Genomic DNA, 12,719 nt, shown 5'->3' on the forward strand with positions numbered 1-12,719 from the left:
TGTTGGAGCTAGAAATACAAGCATTTAGTTAGATATTACTGCACTGTTGGAGCTAGAAATACAAGCATTTAGTTTGATACTACTGCACTGTTGGAGCTAGAAATACAAGCATTTAGTTAGATATTACTGCACTGTTGGAGCTAGAAACACAAGCATTTAGTTAGATACTACTGCACTGTTGGAGCTAGAAATACAAGCTACACCCACAATAACATCAGCTAAACATTGATATGCATCAATAAAAAATGGATTTGATACTATTTCCATTGTACACTGTGGGAAGCGTACTGTTTCCATTGTACGCATAAACATTTTTATCCTCAACACATTTCCAATATGTACTTTAAATATTGTTCTTCAACTATTTGTTTGTTTTCTACTGGAAGAATAGACAGTGCATGTAAATAGTCCAGTTGAGCCAGGAAGCTTTCTCTGCCTGTCTGTCTCTCAGCCAGGCAGCTTTCTCGGTCTGTCTCTCAGGCAGGAAGCAGCGTGGGCAGCCAGCCTCCCTGTGGCACCGCTGCGTCACGGTTTTTCCAGTGACGAGGAGGCTGCGCTGCGGAGCGGTCTGTCTCAGACAAGGGGAAGGCTGCCACTGACAGTGTGCTCTGCTACAGTCGAGACAAAAGCGAGAGGTCTGTTCGAGGATAAAGTGCAATTGTGTCGCTTGGATTGTGACTATATTTTCACTAATGATGATCTGAAGTATTGGTGAGTAGCGGCGCTGTTGATAATTGAACACTGTTCTGTGTAATTGATGTGTAAAAGCTTCGGGGGTGGAGACGAGACAAATAGTCAGGATGTTCTCTTTCACCATAGCAGAAACAGCACCGGCGCTAATCATTTTGGTTATGTTCGTTTGGTTACAATGTTGCAGAAGGTAGACATTATAGACAAAGCTATGGTATTTACATATGATGATAATCGGGTAGATAATGAAGTGGTTCATTTAGTAGATGCTCGCATTTTTATACATCTGACGTTTTATCGCAGCTGTTGAAAAACGAATTGACAACTTATAAAAAGTTTGGTGTTTGGCCTTTAATAAACCATGTGATTGGACCAGGTTGAGTGCAGGACAGGTGAGGACAGGACAGGTTAGGACAGAGCACGCCCGTGTTAATAAACCATGTGATTGGACCAGGTTGAGTGCGGGACAGGTGAGGACAGGTTAGGACAGGACAGGTTAGGACAGAGCACGCCCGTGTTAATAAACCATGTGATTGGGCCAGGTTGAGTGCAGGACAGGTGAGGACAGGACAGGTGAGGACAGAGCACGCCAGTGTTAATAAACCATGTGATTGGAGCAGGTTGAGGACAGGACAGGTGAGGACAGAGCACGCCAGTGTTAATAAACCATGTGATTGGACCAGGTTGAGGACAGGACAGGTGAACAGGACAGGTGAGGACAGAGCACGCTAGTGTTAATAAACCATGTGATTGGACCAGGTTGAGGACAGGACAGGACTGTTGAGTGTTAGGCTAACCCTAACCCTATATTTAATAAAAATAACATGTTTTATTTAACTGGGCAAGTCTGTTAAGAACAAATTCTTATCAATGACGACGCTGGGCCAATTGTGCGCCGTCCTACGGGACTCCCAATCACAGCCAGATGTGATGCAGCCTGGGTGTTTGTAGCCTAGTTGATTTTGTGGTTGTAATGGGTATTTCTAATATGGTGTGTTGTATTCAGTAGGCTAAAATGATTCTCTAGTTCCGCCTCCTGGCCACTACAGCTCGAGCTCTCACAGCTGATGTGTTGTCATAGCAATTATCATTAATCAGGAGGATTGATCAGGTGGGGAGGCTGGGCACAGATAACCAGACGTGATATAATGATTGACAGATATCAGCAATTAGGCTGCGCTATTCAAATGAAATGGCCCGTGTGTGTTTCTCGCCGTGTCATTGAAATAGACATCGATTCATCATTCGATTAATATGGGAATCTGGGGTACATTCAAATGACACGTGGCGCAAAGGAATCCCTTTTATTGTTAAATATTTGTCTGTCAATCTAAATCCATTAGAGTTTGTTAGTTTAGAATAATATCTAAAGGATTGGTTATTCTGCATTGGACCATGTTTAGAACATTACATTTAAAACATGTGTTTTCCTGTTGTCTGGAAGGCTATTTTCCCTGTTCTCATTAAAAACATGCGTTTTCCTGTTGTCTGGAAGGCTATTTTCCCTGTTCTCATTTAAAACATGCGTTTTCCTGTTGTCTGGAAGGCTATTTTCCCTGTTCTCATTTAAAACATGCGTTTTCCTGTTGTCTGGAAGGCTATTTTCCCTGTTCTCATTTAAAACATGATTTTCCTGTTGTCTGGAAGGCTATTTTCCCTGTTCTCATTTAAAACATGCGTTTTCCTGTTGTCTGGAAGGCTATTTTCCCTGTTCTCATTTAAAACATGCGTTTTCCTGTTGTCTGGAAGGCTATTTTCCCTGTTCTCATTAAAAACATGCGTTTTCCTGTTGTCTGGAAGGCTATTTTCCCTGTTCTCATTTAAAACATGCGTTTTCCTGTTGTCTGGAAGGCTATTTTCCCTGTTCTCATTAAAAACATGCATTTTCCTGTTGTCTGGAAGGCTATTTTCCCTGTTCTCAATGTCTTCTCCACACAACAAAGGAACAGGATGTCATTTATAACCCAGCCCGTGGTTGACCAATTATAATTCCTTGTAGTAAAACTGGGCCAATGGCCAAATACCAAGTATCCTGTTTCAGGCCCAATGTATAGACAATTCAGATCAGTGAGAACATGCCACATGTCGCTATGAGTCCCAGACTGAAATGCCTCCCGTGTGTCAGACCCATTCATTCCCTATTACAGATAGACAACTATTTCCATTGATCATTCATTCCCTATTACAGATAGACAACTATTTCCATTGATCATTCATTCCCTATTACAGATAGACAACTATTTCCATTGATCATTCATTCCCTATTACAGATAGACAACTATTTCCATTGATCATTCATTCCCTATTACAGATAGACAACTATTTCCATTGATCATTCATTCCCTAATTACAGATAGACAACTATTTCCATTGATCATTCAATCCCTATTACAGAAACACAACTATTTCCATTGATCATTCATTCCCTATTACAGAAACACAACTATTTCCATTGATCATTCATTCCCTATTACAGAAACACAACTATTTCCATTGATCATTCATTCCCTATTACAGATAGACAACTATTTCCATTGATCATTCATTCCCTAATTACAGATAGACAACTATTTCCATTGATCATTCATTCCCTAATTACAGATAGACAACTATTTCCATTGATCATTCATTCCCTATTACAGAAACACAACTATTTCCATTGATCATTCATTCCCTATTACAGATAGACAACTATTTCCATTGATCATTCATTCCCTATTACAGATAGACAACTATTTCCATTGATCATTAATTCCATCTTGACGTTTAGTCAAGCTCGCTAACAGTACACTTTAACTTTAAATTAAATAAACTTTGACAAAATTAGAAACGTGTAATATCTACAAATGTTTGCTAGCTAGATTCTTACCCGTATACATGGATGGATGCTTCTCCCTCTCTGTCACGGATGCCACGGTTGCCCTTAGATTGAAGATGTAATCTGGAGACAGGTGCTTTATACATCAGCCTTCTGTGTGTTCCCTTTTCGTCTCTGTCTGCATATTTGCAATCAAACGGCAGAATTCCTTAGCTATCATACTCTCATTCCACTGATTTCAAAACGCTGTCCTCCAGAAAATGGAGAGCAACACTTATGCAGTTCTACTACGTGATGTCATTCAGAAAAGCAGCTGTTAGAAAAGATTACCCACACATACTGACCAGCTCATATTATAGACAGAAGCTTGCTACATGGCAGACCAATCCTGTCTCCTCTCTCAGCATGTCCATCCCACTCATTATCTCAGCCAATCATGGCTAGCGGGAAGGTTGCTGCCTTTATCTGTGGCTAAACAAACTAGGCTCATAATTTTGAAATGTTTTTTTACAGATGGCATACAAGTTTGTTATTGAGGCACATGAAAGTTGACATGTTCCAGAAGGCATTACTGATTAATAAAAACAAAGTTTACATCCTGTAACGTAGTGACGCATGACATGCACCTTGTTTCCTGAAACGAGTCGCATATTTCATATTTTTCAAACCAATCAGATCTTTTCACATCAGATCTTTTTCAGAGCGGAATGTATTCAACTGAAATGTGTCTTCCTCATTTAAACCCCCTCTGAATCAGAGAGGTGTGTCTTCCTCATTTAAACCCCCTCTGAATCAGAGAGGTGTGTCTTCCTCATTTAACCCAACCCCCCTCAATCAGAGAGGTGTGTCTTCCTCGTTTAAACCCCCTCTGAATCAGAGAGGTGTGTCTAACTCATTTAACCCAACCCCCCTCTGAATCAGAGAGGTGTGTCTTCCTCATTTAACCCAACCCCCCTCTGAATCAGAGAGGTGTGTCTTCCTCATTTAACCCAACCCCCCCCTCTGAATCAGAGAGGTGTGTCTTCCTCATTTAACCCAACCCCCCCTCTGAATCAGAGAGGTGTCTTCCTCATTTAACCCAACCCCCCTCTGAATCAGAGAGGTGTGTCTTCCTCATTTAACCCAACCCCCCCTCTGAATCAGAGAGGTGTGTCTTCCTCATTTAACCCAACCCCCCTCAATCAGAGAGGTGTGTCTTCCTCATTTAACCCAACTCCCCCTCTGAATCAGAGAGGTGTGTCTTCCTCATTTAACCCAACCCCCCTCTGAATCAGAGAGGTGTGTCTTCCTCATTTAACCCAACCCCCTCTGAATCAGAGAGGTGTGTCTTCCTCATTTAACCCAACCCCCCTCTGAATCAGAGAGGTGTGTCTTCCTCATTTAACCCAACCCCCCTCAATCAGAGAGGTGTGTCTTCCTCATTTAACCCAACCCCCCTCAATCAGAGTGGTGTGTCTTCCTCATTTAACCCAACCCCCCTCAATCAGAGAGGTGTGTCTTCCTCATTTAACCCAACCGAATCAGAGAGGTGCGGGTGCTGCCATAATCGACATCCACATCTTCGGCGCCCGGTGAAGTGGGTTCACAGCCTTGCTCAGGGGCAGAACAAGAGTTTTATCTTGTCCGGTCAGGGATTCGATCCAGCAACCGTTCGGTTACTGGCCCAACGCTCTAACCACTTCATGTGCTCTGCCGCGCACGTTTCACAACCACAGGAAAGTGTTTAACTGACACACACAGAGGCTTCTGTCTCCAGAGTGTTAATAAGCATTGATGAACAGAAGCTCAAACACAGCAGATAGCATAACTAAACTGTTAGAACTAACAGTCTTTCTCTTCTGTTATAGTCTCCCTTAACTTTCTCATCCCTGGGTTGAGTTTGGCTTCATGCAAATGTTTCAAAGCACAATGAAAATTAAACACTACTGCAGTTGCTATCTCAATCTATAAATATTATCATTGACTTTAAATAGACATGTAGTGAAAAAGCTTAGAGCAGCGGCTAGTATTGTCTGATTTTAGTCATCGTGGACACAGTAACATAAAGGTTTTGACTGGTCACCTCTTGGAAACATTTTTGCTCCATTGTGCTAAACAGATCCAGGTCTGATGGATCCAATGTTCCCAAGTGTTCAGTAGGCTGCACTACCTTGTCCACTGCACTACCTTGTCCACTGCACTACCTTGTCCACTGCACTACCTTGTCCACTGCGCTACCTTGTAGACGACACTACCTTGTCCACTGCGCTACCTTGTCCAGTAGATGACGCTACCTTGTCCAGTAGACGACACTACCTTGTCCACTGCGCTACCTTGTCCACTGCGCTACCTTATCCAGTAGATGACGCTACCTTGTCCAGTAGACGACACTACCTTGTCCACTGCGCTACCTTGTCCAGTAGATGACGCTACCTTGTCCAGTAGACGACACTACCTTGTCCACTGCGCTACCTTGTCCACTGCGCTACCTTGTCCAGTAGATGATGCTACCTTGTCCAGTAGACGACACTACCTTGTCCACTGCGCTACCTTGTCCACTGCGCTACCTTGTCCATTACGCTACCTTGTCCACTGCGCTACCTTGTCCACTACGCTACCTTGTAGACGACACTACCATGTCCACTGCGCTACCATGTCCACTGCGCTACCATGTCCACTGCGCTACCTTGTCCACTGCGCTACCTTGTCCACTGCGCTACCTTGTCCACTGCGCTACCATGTCCACTACGCTACCTTGTCCACTACGCTACCTTGTCCACTGCGCTACCTTGTCCACTGCGCTACCTTGTCCACTGCGCTACCTTGTCCACTGCGCTACCTTGTCCACTGCGCTACCTTGTAGACGACACTACCTTGTCCACTGCGCTACCATGTCCACTGCGCTACCTTGTCCACTGCGCTACCTTGTCCACTGCGCTACCTTGTCCACTGCGCTACCTTGTCCACTGCGCTACCTTGTCCACTGCGCTACCTTGTCCACTGCGCTACCTTGTAGACGACACTACCTTGTCCACTGCGCTACCATGTCCACTGCGCTACCATGTCCACTACGCTACCTTGTCCACTGCGCTACCTGGTCCACTGCGCTACCTTGTCCACTGTGCTACCTTGTCCACTGCGCTACCTTGTCCAGTAGACGACACTACCTTGTCCACTACGTTACCTTGTCCAGTGCGCTACCATGTCCACTGCGCTACCTTGTCCACTGCGCTACCATGTCCACTGCGCTACCTTGTCCACTGCGCTACCTTGTCCACTGCGCTACCTTGTCCACTGCGCTACCTTGTCCACTGCGCTACCTTGTCCAGTAAACGACACTACCTTGTCCACTGCGCTACCTTGTCCACTACGCTACCTTGTCCAGTAGTTGACACTACCTTGTCCACTACGCTACCTTGTCCAGTAGTCGACACTACCTTGTCCACTACACTACCTTGTCCAGTAGACGACACTACCTTGTCCACTGCGCTACCTTGTCCACTGCGCTACCTTGTCCACTGCGCTACCTTGTCCAGTAGACGACACTACCTTGTCCACTGTGCTACCTTGTCCACTGCGCTACCTTGTCCACTGCGCTACCTTGTCCACTGCACTACCAAATCTGACTCGGTGGCTAGATTCACAACGAGTGTAGCTTTAATTCAGTACCTTGCATGTGTGTTTTAATGAAAGTTAGAGTTTTATCGAAAACTATAGGTGGCGCTCTGAAATTTCCGCTGATTGATGTTCCTGCACTGGGATTACATTCTGTATCATCCCTAACAGGTTATTAAGGATGTTGTCTGGGCCATCAGGCCTGCGAGGGTCAACGTGTTTGAATGACTTCCATATGTCCTCCATATGCACATAGCCCTCATTGACCTCAGGGGCTCGGCAGCTCAAAGTGGTTTTGCTCCAAGCGTAAGAAAATGTATTTAATCCCTGACATGGCTTTCTGTTTGTAATCTGTGATCGATAGAAGCCCCTGCCACATACCCCTCATACCCGACCAGCTCGATTGCTCCTCCACTTGTCCCTATACTTGTGCCTCGCCATCTTGATCGATCTGCGTAGGTTGTATTTTTACACAGCCATGGCAATAATACCTGAACTCTCTCAGAAGGTAAAAAGGGTAACATTTGATGACAGATAGTATTCAAAGTCGGGAGAGCAGAAGTTCCTGTACGTTTCCCGTCGCACCACTTGTTACTGGTCATAAAGCAGAGCCCTCTGACTTTGCTCTTGCCGGAGAGAACCTGCTTCCTATCCACTCGAAGCTGTAAAACCTGATGGTTGTATAGTTTGGATGTCGGAGAAAAGTCTCAGAAAAGCAGAATCAGATCCTCCCTCTGAGTCCGTCAAGTTTATTTTGTAACTATTGAATATTGGTGAGTAGTCGGTAATGGAGGATGGGTCACCCGGTGTCTGAATCTCACTAAGATCCCCACCATGTCTGCCTCGGTCTTCATTTCCGACTCCCAGGCAACCCGGCGCCTCCCAGACCATTGTTCCGCTGTCTCAGGGAATTGGGGTGGACGGTGAGTACCCAGCGATTCATATTACAATAGCTCTACCAAGGTGTATGAAGTAATGCACTAAACAAAGTGGGTTAGACATGTTTTGAAAAACACTGTAAGAAGTAGAAACCTGGAATGTTTTGTAGGAGCTGGAGGCGAGGCGCCAACCGTTGGAAACATTTCAATAGGTTCGGTTTTATTGTTCCCCTCAAAATAGGGTCAGGTAGAACAGAAAATCAGCTGGGCTCTGGACCTCAAAGGGTTGAATATCCCTGGTCTATACTATCACAACTTTGTTGTCTGAGTCAGGAGGCCTAAACACAGACAGGTAAATACTGGAGGAATCTCCACTGCACCGTTCATTTTTAAACACACAACCTGCTCTAAAAAACAACCCAAGTGGGGGATCACGTGACCCTTGAACGAGATGGCCGCATGAACTAAGAGCTCCGCACAAGTAGTTTCCAATTCCTAATCTTACCTCCACTCCAAGTTCACACTCATTTAGCTTTAGTAAGAAAAAGTCATGGCGGCTACAAAAGGCGACACTACAGGTGACATTTTTACCCGGACTCGAGTATTAGCGACGGAAAAAGCCTCCAAGAAGAAGCTCGCTTCAGAAAAAACTAGCGCCATTAGCCAGGAGCAAGAGAACCCGCTCCCCCACGAGGCACAACGAATGCCAACCTCGCACTCTGTCGAAGACATCCTTTCTGAGTTGAGATCCCAACGTACAGAACTAAACACCAAATTAGATGCCATTAACTCTCAGCTCAGTGCGATAGGGGGCAAGGTGACAATCCTGGAAAACGCTTTGCCTGACATCAACAAAAAGATGTCCAGGCGCCCCGCGTTTATGGTTGAGGCAGAGGGGCGAATCCTATCCATGGAAAACTTATTGACAGATGCCATGGAAACAATAGCATATGCTAAAAAGAAAATCGAGCATCTGGAAGAGAAAACAGAAAACAGAGGACCTGGAAAACAGGGGGCGAAGGAATAATTGTGTTCTATTCAATCTGGGCAAAAAAGAAGAGGGAAACATGCCACTGATCCGCTACCTACAAGACAAACTTCCCGAGTGGCTCCACCTTGTCCACCGACAGGCCCATAGAACTCGGGAGAGCTCACCGAGCACTGAGGCCCCCACCAGCAGCCAGACAACCACCGCGCCCAATCACCATACGTTTCCTGAGATTCACCGACAAGGAACGAGTCCTACAGGCGGCGAAAAACAACACCATCACAGTGGGAAACGCCAAACTCGCTTTACACCAGGACCTGTCAGCTGGAATACGCCGAGAGTTTGACGAAGTGAAGAAATACTCCATTGACCGAGACATCTTCAGGGGATTCAAATACTCAAACGAGCTCAGGATTCTTCACCAAGGAGCCTTGCGACACTTCAAAACTCCCGAAGAGGCAAAACGTTTTTTGAAAGACAATCCTGGCCAATGAGAAACAGACCAATGACTAAATGCGATTAATGCCATTACTAAAGGAGGTAAGATGACATATCGCCGATATCCAGAGACCCACCCCCTAAATGTCATTATAACCGTCCAATTTATATTTATTTTCCTTTAACTGAGAGGGATGGGCTGTATAGCCTAACCTAGGCCTACTAATGTTTCAGCCTACTTTTATTTCCCTGTTTTTTGTTGTTGCCATTATTACTTGGGGTTTCCTATGTCCCTTGGGGGAGGTATATGTAGGCTGGGCTATTGATTTTATTTTTCTCCCCTCTTTTACTGTGGTCTGGTCGAGGGCAACTGTGTTATTTACTCAATGCGGGGTGGAGAGGATGAGGCATTTCTTTGGTGGGGAGAGGGAGACGTTGTGCGTTGCTAACTGTTCCCGGTTTTTGTTTTATTCGGAACACAGAATTGAGACTGAGCGGGGGGGGGTAATAGATCCAACGGGATGTGTCGAGTTGTTTGGGAACTCGGCTGGGGTGTTCAGAGATTATTATTTTATGTACACCATTTATTTTCCTTTTATGTGAATGCAGCTGTAACTACTATCCACTTTTACCCAGCGATGACTTGCACTAAAGTTAGATTACTGCTCGATGACGATGACAAGTACCTTAAATCTATTGACATGGAACTGCCATGGTCTAGGGCATGCAATAAAACGAAAAAAGATACTATGTGCTCTAAAAAAGGAAAAAGCAGACATTGCGCTATTACAAGAGACACACCTCTGTGATGCAGAACATGCCAAACTCCGCAGAGCTTGGGTGGGACAAGTGTATTTCTCATCTTTCAAATCAAACAGTAGAGGCACAGCCATACTTATCCATAAAAATGTTCCATTCATAATAGACAAAAACATATCTGATCCGGAGGGGAGATTTATTTTGATAACTGGGTCACTATATGGTCAACCAATTACTATATTAAACATATACGCCCCTAACACAGATACTCCTGCCTTCATGTCAAAAATTATAACCCTGTTCAATGAGCATTGTGTCTCCTTTTGCGTGGTGGCTGGAGATTTTAATTGTACCCTTAACCCAACCCTAGACAAATCATCTCAAGTCCCCACCACAAATCCTAGATCTGCAAAGATGTTGAACTCTCTTACTAAAGAGATGGGGCTGATAGATATCTGGAGAGAGAATAATAGCTCATCTATGGACTATACATACTACTCTAATGTCCATAACACCTACTCCAGTATAGATTACATTTTTATCCCAAAGAGTTTCATAAATTCAGCCACTTGTACAATCGGACCCATAGCACTTTCAGATCACGCCTTTGTCCACCTCCGCTTTGACCTCTGCAAAAACATCCCGAGGTCAAAGAGCAGGAAATTCAACACCTCCATGCTATCAAATGACGAGCTCCATACATTGGTAACTACATGGATAGACAACTACACACAAGACAATAAAGATTCTCCTGTTTCTCCGGCCACAATGTGGGACGCTGCTAAAGCCACACTAAGAGGTCATCTAATTGCATATGGTTCCTCTAAGAAAAAAGCAATGGAAGCACACAGGCTAGATCTTGAGAGGGAGCTGGAATGCTGTGAAAAAATACATAAACAATCTCTAGACAGCACCTCCTGGAGTCATCTTAAAGCAGCCAAAGCCAAACTGAATTTGGACTACACTCATGAGATAAAAAAAAACTTCTCTTTACGAAACAGAAATACCATGAGTATAGCATGGTCTGCCCAAATCCGCAACATGCTAACATGGATCACAAACAGACAAGAGTCAACGTGGATTCTGATAGAAGCCCAATCCTGTGGTTCATTGCCCTTAAGCTCAATTATATTCATTAATAAATTTAGTGAAGTGGGTAACATAGCCAAAACCTTTGCGATTTACAGCACCCTACTAGCGTGGAGGGACTGTAAGAAATACCTGGGCATTTCCTCCAAAATATGTTCTCACTCGCCTATAGTAGGCAACCCAGACTTGCCAAAAGCCCTGAGGGATGCCAACTTTCATCTTTGGCATACTCTAGGAATAGACCTTTTCAGACCTATTTCATCAGAAAACCACTACACTGAAATCCTTTCAAGAGCTCTGCAGTGAATTCGATGTGCCAAGACCCATTTTTTAAAAATATCTTCAAATTAGACATGTCATTTCCTCATTTACCTCCAAGAGGAGGTTTAGAACTCAGTTGAATGAAGTTGAAACCCTTCTTGTCACAGCACAATCCATTAAGCTGTGCCCTCAGAGCATGTGCAGACCAGCAAGCTGTTGTTTTTTTCCATACATTTTCAATATCTCTCTAGCTCAGGCCATTATCCCCACCGGTGCCCAAGAAAGGGAAAGTAACTGAATCACGACTGACCCTTAGCACTGCCTTCTGTCATCATGAAGTGCTTCGAGAGGCTAGTCAAAGACTACCTCTCCAATTGGTCTACCGCCCGATGAATCCAGCCACTGTACTGTACACTGCCCTCACCCACCTGGACAATAGGAATTCTTATGTGCGGATGCTGTTCGACTACAGCGCAACCTTCAAAAGCAAAGTCCACGGCCCTGGGTCTGAACTCCTCCCTGTGCCCTGGCCTTCCTGATGGGAAGGTAGACAACATGACCTCCTCCACATAAGGGTGCGTCCTCTGTTACCTCCTGTATTCCCTCTATACCCAGGACTGTGTGGCCTCGCCCCGTTCCAATTCCATCATCAAGTTCGCTGATGACACGACAGTAGTAGGCCTGATTACCAACGACGGTGAGACGGCCTACAGAGAGGATGTAGGCACTCAGACGGTGTGGTGCCAGGTAAACAACCTCTGCATCAATATCAGCAAAACAAAGGACTTCAAGAGGAACCAGGCTGGACACGCCGGCATCCTCATCAATGGGGCCACCGTAGAGAGGGTGAAAAGACTTTGTTTCTTAGTGTACACGTCTGAGGACCTGAAACGGCCATACCACACAGACGCCATGGTGAAGAAGGCACAACTCTTCAACTTCAGGAGGCTGAAGAAATTTGGCCTGTCGCAGAGGGCCCTCTGTGTTCGACAGGAGCACCATCTAGAGCACATATGTCAGAGTCAGGCCCGCGGGCCACATCCGGCCCGCGAGAAGGTTTTACGGCCCCTGGGATGATCTTGATTTATTATTAGAACCGGCCCGCAGACCGCAGCAAGCCGGCAAGTCTACATTTCCCACAATGCAACGGTGACGCACCGAGCAGTAGGCTGCTTCATTTCAATATTTATTGGCACAGCAGTTG

At 45.0% G+C, this 12,719-nt stretch overlaps 1 protein-coding gene across 1 annotated transcript in view; it reads left to right on the forward strand.

Annotated features, from left to right (window-relative positions):
• The first annotated feature begins 363 nt into the window (after positions 1 to 363).
• LOC118380728 (cysteine/serine-rich nuclear protein 2-like) overlaps positions 364 to 12,719 on the forward strand; it is a 33,151-nt gene continuing 20,795 nt past the window's right edge. The window contains exon 1 of the mRNA XM_052516575.1: positions 364 to 711. The gene's annotated coding sequence lies outside the window, so the exon portion shown is untranslated. The remainder of the gene's footprint in view (positions 712 to 12,719) is intronic.

Source organism: Oncorhynchus keta, unplaced genomic scaffold, assembly GCF_023373465.1.
Source record: "Oncorhynchus keta strain PuntledgeMale-10-30-2019 unplaced genomic scaffold, Oket_V2 Un_scaffold_515_pilon_pilon, whole genome shotgun sequence".
NCBI lineage: Eukaryota > Metazoa > Chordata > Actinopteri > Salmoniformes > Salmonidae > Oncorhynchus > Oncorhynchus keta.